This window comes from Onychomys torridus, unplaced genomic scaffold, assembly GCF_903995425.1.
Source record: "Onychomys torridus unplaced genomic scaffold, mOncTor1.1, whole genome shotgun sequence".
In the NCBI taxonomy this organism is placed as follows: domain Eukaryota; kingdom Metazoa; phylum Chordata; class Mammalia; order Rodentia; family Cricetidae; genus Onychomys; species Onychomys torridus.
The window spans coordinates 1-7604 of record NW_023411373.1 but is presented as its reverse complement, the minus strand read 5'-3'; the positions used below and the strand labels follow the sequence as shown (position 1 = coordinate 7604).

The following is a 7604-nucleotide window of genomic DNA, read 5'->3' as shown; positions in this document are numbered from 1 at the left end:
CTGAAGCAAGCCAATGGAGTGACCTTTATGCTGTCTGTGGCACAACATGGTATCTTGGGTGTCAGCTCCACATAGTTAGTTGCGCCATGTGTCTGTATCTTTTTTCTATGACCCTCTGCTCTATATTCAGCTCTAACAGCTTTGAATCCTTTTTCACTAAAGCCTTTTCTTCCTGAACACCTAAATTTCTGGGAGATGGAGGGCCCGTTGATATAACCAAAGGATTATGTCTAAGTTCTTGGTGCTCATCCCTGTTTGAGGGAAATGGTGTGACATGACTGCTTCCGTCCTATGGACTTCAGAATTCACCCCAATGTTCATGTGAAGATGCAATGATGGAGGATCTGGAGCTGTGCTGGTATTATGCTCAGCACTCTGAGGAATGAGTGTTGGTAACTGAGTTTTTGGGAGCTCTTCTTCAGGGACTCCTTGTACATCCATCAAATGATTGAGTATGTCCCAGGATTTCTTCACAGGCAGAGGCACCACTTCTTGCTGCAAAGTAGAAACCTTCTGAGACATATGTCTTTCCAGTTCTCCTCTGATCAAAGGAGAGAGCTGGAGGGGAAGGAAGGGAGGAAGAACTGCCAAATTTAGAGAAAGATCTGATTTCTCAGGATCTGTTAGCTGAGAAGTAGGCAGGGATGTGCCATGGTTTCTGGGCATAGATGGTTCCTTTGGGGAGGAAACAGGTATACTATCACTCTGGAATTGCCAAGCTGTTCCTTCAGGAAACATTGGAAGATAAGACAGGATTGAGCTGTTGTTTGATGATGCAGAGGACATGCTGTAGTCAGTAGAAGGCTTTCCTTTTTTACAGGAATAGCTGGGTAGACAGCCTCCTGAACCACAATGTCAGAGACAGAGGAAGAAGTCACATCTCGGGATTCTGAAACATTCAGCTCCATAAGTGTTGATCTGAGAAACAAAGAGAAATGTTTTCATTTTCTTTGGAATCAGTAGGGGGAAATTAGAGAGAAGGAAGAGAGTGGTTATTTCAAATCCAAAATATTTTTGGTGTAAGGAAGAGATGAGGGAAAAGAGGGGTTGCATTCACAAACATCAATTATATGTAAGAATTCCTCCACCAGAGCAAAGTAGACAAGTCTGTCTGTTAAGTACATGCTGTACAAATAGAGAAGCTGAGTTCCATCCCTAGAACCCACAGGAAAATAAATGAACATAGTGCCCCAGTACTGGGCAAGTAGATACAAGTAGATGCCCTGGGCCTCACTGGACAGCCAGGAATAACTAATGAGTCCCAGGGATTGACTCGATCTCACAAAACAAGGTGGACAGCTCCCCAGAAATGACACCCAAGTTTTACAATACAACACACACACACACACACACACACACACACACACACACACACACACACACACTGTGCTTGGCATGACCTGAGTTTGATCCCTAAGACTCACATGTTGGAAGGAGAGATGATTCCTGTGGCTGTCCTCTGACTGCCACATACATGATGTGGCCCATGTGCACACATGCACAAAATATACAAATGAATAACATATATACAATACATATATACACAGTTGTGCCTAGAGAGTTAACTCAGCTGTTAAGAGCAGTGACTGAGTGACTTCTCTTCCAGAGGACCCAAGTTTGAATCCCAACACCCACATGGTAGGCCACAAACATCTGGAACTCCAGTACCACGGGATCATATGAACTCTTTTGCTCTCTGTGAGCACCAGGCATGCATGTGGTGCACATACTTACCTGTGGAAACATATCCATATACATAACATGAATAAAGCTCAAAAAAAGTTCTCCACTGCTCCTCAAACTAACTTTTTTCCGTTTCCTCCTTCCTATACTCTTTCTTTCCTTCCTTGCTCCCCCCTACTCTCCTCCCTGCCTAGTAACTGTTTCCAGACCTTGCATTATCCAGATGTTAGAAGATCTGTCGAAGACTCCTGTCTATTGACCAAGAATACATATTCCTGGGTCCAGTCGGTAGGAAGTCCTGAAATACTGGACACAGCAGAGTATGTCAGTGGAACTGAAGTGACTTTACAGTAGGAATAGAAAGTTAATTTAGGAAGAAGGCAATTGATCTCAGAGTAAATGAAGACAGAGTGCCAGGTATTTTACGTATAGCGTTTACAATGAAGATGGTATCACGGAAGGATTTCTATTCCTGTGGTGAAACCCAATGAACATAAACAAGTTGCAGGCGACAGGGTTTGTTTCAGCTTACAACACTCAGGACCTACTCCATTGCTGAGGAAGTCAGGGTAGGAACTCAGGGCAAGATGGATCCAAGAGTCAGGAGCTGATGCAGAGGCCATGGAGCTGCTTACTGGCTTGCTATCATGGTTTGCTCACCCTGCCTTCTTGTACCACCTGAGACCACTAGCTCATGCATGGTACCACCCACAGTGAGCTGGACCATCCCTCATCAATCATCAATTAAGAAAATGCATCCAGGGTGGCACATGCCTTTAATCCCAGCACTCGGGAGGCAGAGCCAAGAGGATCTCTGAGTTCAAGGCCAGCCTGGTCTCCAGAGAGAGTTCCAGGACAGCCAGGGCTACATAGAGAAACTCTGTCTTGAAAAAAAAAAGAAAAAAAAAGAAAAGAAAAATAAGAAAGAAAATATACCACAGGCTTGCCCACAGGCAATCTGGGTAGGGGGGGGAAGCAATTAAGGTTCCCTCTTCCAAAATGATGGCAGCTTGTATCAAGTTGACAGGAAACTAGTCAGCACAGGTATTTGTCACAGGACAGTCTGTAGACAGATTCTGCTCACCTTGTCAGATCAGATGCACTGACATTCATCTCTGTTTCTTCCAACTGTGACACTGTAACAGAAGCAAAGAAACTGTTAGCATAGTGCCTGCTGATGTCATCTAACAGAACCCCCTTCATTTAACAGTTAGGGAGCAAAAGATGAAGTCACACCCACATGAAGCTGATGAGTGGTACAGCCCAGCTATCGAGGTTTGCCTTTTTTTTTTTTTTTTTTTTTTTATAGAGCTGAGGATCGAACCCAGGGCTTTGTGCTTGCTAAGCAAGCGCTCTACCACTGAGCTAAATCCCCAACCCTTTGCTTTGCTTTTAAAGCTTACTATCCTGTCTGTCATGTACTAGAAGTCACCCATGAGAAGCCCGGAATGGGAACGCAGCACTGGGCGAACACAGAGATCCTGATACATCTTTCCCTTCAAAGATGTCTATCCCACATCCTCATCTGTGGTAGAGGATAAAGGTAATGGACCTCCTGCACCAAACTCTTGGTAGTTGATCTTTGTCCATTCTCCTCTCCCATACTTTGGGCTTTACATGAAGATGTAGGACAGAGAAGCCTGAGGAAAGGAGACAATGGAGGATGGAGCTGTCTGACTGACTTTGGAAGGAAAGATGTCAGAGAGATGGGCATACTCTCCAGGCACACCCTCTTTTTCAGCTTTCTTCCACTTCCAGTGGAAAGAGTCCTAAAGCAGGTCCACAGTTCATCAGTCATCGGCCTTGAGCTGACCAATAAGGAGAGAGTCATTCTGACCTGTGAGTTTCCGGATCTGTTTTAGAGATCTGTTTTGTTTCTTGGAAGCCTAGAGAAACACACAAGAGAAACCAAAGTCAGGTTTTCGTTCTAGTTTGGGGATTTTATTGACAGCACATCTCATCTTATCTAGGGGATATCGATATGTTTTATACCATCAACACAGTTGTGGTCCGCAACCATACCATTAGTTACCATCTCATTTATTTATTTGTGAATAATGGATTAAATATCCTAAGGGACCAGCAAGATGGCTCTGTGGGCACAGGTGTTTGACACCAATTCCGATGACATGAGTCCCATCTCTGGAGCCCACATAGCAAAAGGAGAAAAGCAATCTGCCCAAGTTGTGCTCACCTCCTCGTGCATGCCATTTGTCCATGCATGCACCCACATGAAAATTAGTAAGTGTTTAAAAAAACCTAAGCCCTAGATTATTGTTTGTAGTCCTGAGACTCTAGAGGTAAATATGAGTCCTGTGTTGTAGAGACTTGCATTAGTAAGGAAAACAGCCAACTAAACAGGAAAGATGCCATGTGTGAGACAGCAAAATGGCTCAGTGACTGAAGGCACGGTGGCCAAGCATTGGCAACCTAGTTTCAATCCCTGTGCCCACTATGGTAGATTAAAAAAAAACTGACTTGTTTAAAATACTCTGGACTTGAATGATATAACCTGTTTTGATGTTCAAGCTATCTGTGTATTATTTCTCCTGAGGTGTACTTAAAATATTTTTACATTCAAAAATGGGACAAATACTATAGAATTGTATTACATGAAATATATAGAATATACCAATTCATAGAGACAGAGAGATTAGATGTTATCGCAAAATGGAGAAAAAAGAAATATAGATCAATGATTACTTCTTAAGTACAGAATCTCTGTTTGTGCTGATGGAAAAGCCACCCACAAAGGGACAGGAGTATCAGGACATAATAGCATGAATGTAATGAATGAATACATTTTTTTTTTGTTTTTTTGAGACAGGATTTCTCTGTGCAGCTCTGCGCCTTTCCAGGAATACACTAGTAGCCTGGTTGTCCTCAAACTAACAGAGATCCACCTAACTCTGCCTCCTGAGTGCTGGGATTAAAGGCATGTGCCACCACCACCCGGCATGAATGAATACAATTAATGTAATTAATGAATATCACAAATACAGTTATTGAATGAAATCAATGAATACCACAAATGTAATTAATATAATGAGTGTAATTAATGAATACCATGAATGTAAATTATTAATTAATTAACAAATAAATGAAAAGTAAGGTCTGCTAATTGCCTAAAGTAACCACAAACAGAAGTGTAAAGGAGCAATTTACTGGACCAAAAATTAAGACATACCACAAAACAAGTTCATAAGAACAGGAGCAGGCAGTTGGGATTTAAAACGAAAAAAGTTCTGAAGTAATCAGGATGCAGAGGCAGAAGCATTTCTGTGCATTTGAGGCTAGCCTCGTCTAAATAGTGAGTTCCAAGACAGCCAGGGCTCTATGGAGAAGAAACCTGTCTCAAAAGAAACAAACAAAATCCTCAAACCCAGCTCTGAAATAGATTCACCTCCATATGGCAGCTTAATTGAAGAGAGCTCCACATAGTGACATATAATGATTCCGTATTTGTGCTAAGTGCTGTCAACATGCCAAAATCTAGAATCATGTGGCTCTGTGCTTCTGAGCATGCCCATGGAGAGCCTTTTGATAGCCATACCCTGGGGGACGCCATTCTCTGACTGGGGTCCTAGACTGTGTCAGTGGGAAGAGAAGTGAGCACAGTTTGGACTCATCACTCATCTCCACTCCTTACTGCAGATGCAACGGGGACTCACGAGCCTAAGCCCCTGCACTGTGACTTCCTCTACCATGATGGGACCAATGGACCATAACCTTGGGGTGATGGTGAGCTGAAGTGAACCTTCACCCTGTTAAGGCTCTGTTGTTATGGCATTCTGTCACAGCCACAGAGCAGAAACTACGACTGTGGCAAACAATGAGAAAAATAAAAGTGGGCATTTCTCCAAATGGAATTCAGAGACGGACCCTAAGTGGGTTGAGAATTCAATGTTGAGGGCCTGGAGAGATGGTTCAACCACATGGTGGCTTATAACTAACTCCAGTTTCAGAGGATCTGATCTCTTATGACCCCAGGAAGTACCATGCAACATGTAGTATACATGTACACTTATTTGTGGGCAAAATCCTCATATACATAAAATTTTTAAAAATCTCAATTTTTATGAAAGAATTCAAGTAAGAAAAATGTGAATTTTGTTGTTGTTGTTGTTTTCATATTTCAAGACAGGAGAGTCTCTCTGTGTAGATCTTACTACCCTGGAACTAACTCTGTAGACCATGATGGCCTCAGACTGTGAGATCTGCCTACCTCTGCTTCCTGATTGCTGGGATTGAAGTTGTGCACCACCTCTTTACCACCCATCCTCCCACTCCTGGATAGGAATGTGAATTTTAAAGAATTCAATTTTGAAAGACTGGAACAGAGAAAATAAATACATTAAAAATTGGTTTGGGATTTAGTTCAGTGGTAGAGCACTTGCCTAGCAAGCACAAGGCCCTGGGTTCGATCCTCAGCTCAAAAAAAAAAAATCCCTACCACGTTGGACAATGAACTAATTAAAGAAAACTTTTTAAAAACTGTAATTGCTAAAATAGATCTTAAATTTCTCATCATACGCAGGAAAAAAGTCTGAAGTGAAAATGTATTAACTAGTTGATTTAATTATTATGCAATGCATGAAGCAAAACATATAAAGCTTCATAAATAGGTATTTGTTAATAACATTATTCATTTGTATGTGTATGAATGTTTACTTGTATGAAAGTGAACCGTATGCCTGGTGCACCTCTGAGTCCAGAAAATGGTGTCAGATCCCTGGAACTAGAGTTGCAGATGGTTGTGACACACCATGTGGATTCTGGGAATTGAACCTGGGTCCTCTATAAGAGCAGCAAGTGCTCTTAACCACTAAGCAATCTCAGCAATTAATATCATTTTAATCCAGCAGAAAACACCCTCACATGCTCATTTACAAGTTCTAAGTGACAGGTTTACCACTTATTCCTAGGACCTGGGGACTGCCAGCAAACTTGTCTTCACACTGAAAAGTATAAGGCCTGAAATGGAGTCCCCAGAAACCTTTAGCCACAGGCTGCTTGTGTGGTCCACAGTCTACATCATTTACTTCTATTGCTGCCCCAAAAGAGGGCTGATGAAGGAACAGTTTAGTTTGGCCCACAGTCTGAGGGTGCAGAGCATCATGGTGGAGAAGGCAGGCATTAGCTGCTCATATTCCAGTCACAGTCAGAGGAGATGACTGGTGGTATACATTCAGCTCACTTCCTCGGTTTTATTCCAGACCACAGCCCATCCATAAACTCCCTCACAGGCATGCCTGCAAGTGTGTCTCATAGAAAACTGGAGATAGCATCATGTTCACATGAACGGAGTGGTCCTCCAAACACCCTCAAACCATGAATTTTAAAGTGTTTCTGGATTGATGGTGCCATCATTAAAGGCAGATGAAATGCTTTGAGTGAATTCCTAGGCTTCCAAACCGACTGTAAAGCCAGGCTATGATGGCTCATGCCTGTAAACTCTCCACACTGGAGGCTGACATAAAAGAATTACCATGAGTTCGAGGCCATCTTAGGATGTCTAGTAAGTTCCCCGCTAGCCTGAGCTACAGAATGAAATCCCATCTCAAAACAAAACATCTGAACTTCAGGGGTGAATGCCTTTAATCCCAGTGATGTTTATGAAATATATATATATATATATATATATATATATATATATATATATATATATGAAAAAATCTCTCCTATTCAATTGAAAGTTCCATGTGAAGGATCTGAAGAAGGTACCTATGTGCATGCAGCAGGGATAGAATTGATCCAAGAAACACAGGAGCTACCATAAGAAGAGCCCAGAAGGCAAGGGCAGCGAGAGTGCAGGAAGACAGTACTTGAGGATTATCAACACTGAAGAATATAGAAACCCTGTACTCTCAGCTTCATTTTCCAAGAGTCTAAAAACTGCTATGTTTGTATGTATGTTTGTG

General features: G+C 42.1%; 1 long non-coding RNA gene across 1 annotated transcript; it reads right to left on the bottom strand.

The window, feature by feature from the left end:
* Positions 1-862: 862 nt before the first annotated feature.
* On the bottom strand, positions 863-3562 carry LOC118575123. The gene is made up of 3 exons (XR_004943848.1): positions 3521-3562; positions 2768-2819; positions 863-918 (listed from the first exon to the last, which is right to left on the bottom strand). It is a non-coding gene; the product is annotated as an uncharacterized LOC118575123 (long non-coding RNA).
* Positions 3563-7604: the final 4042 nt, after the last annotated feature.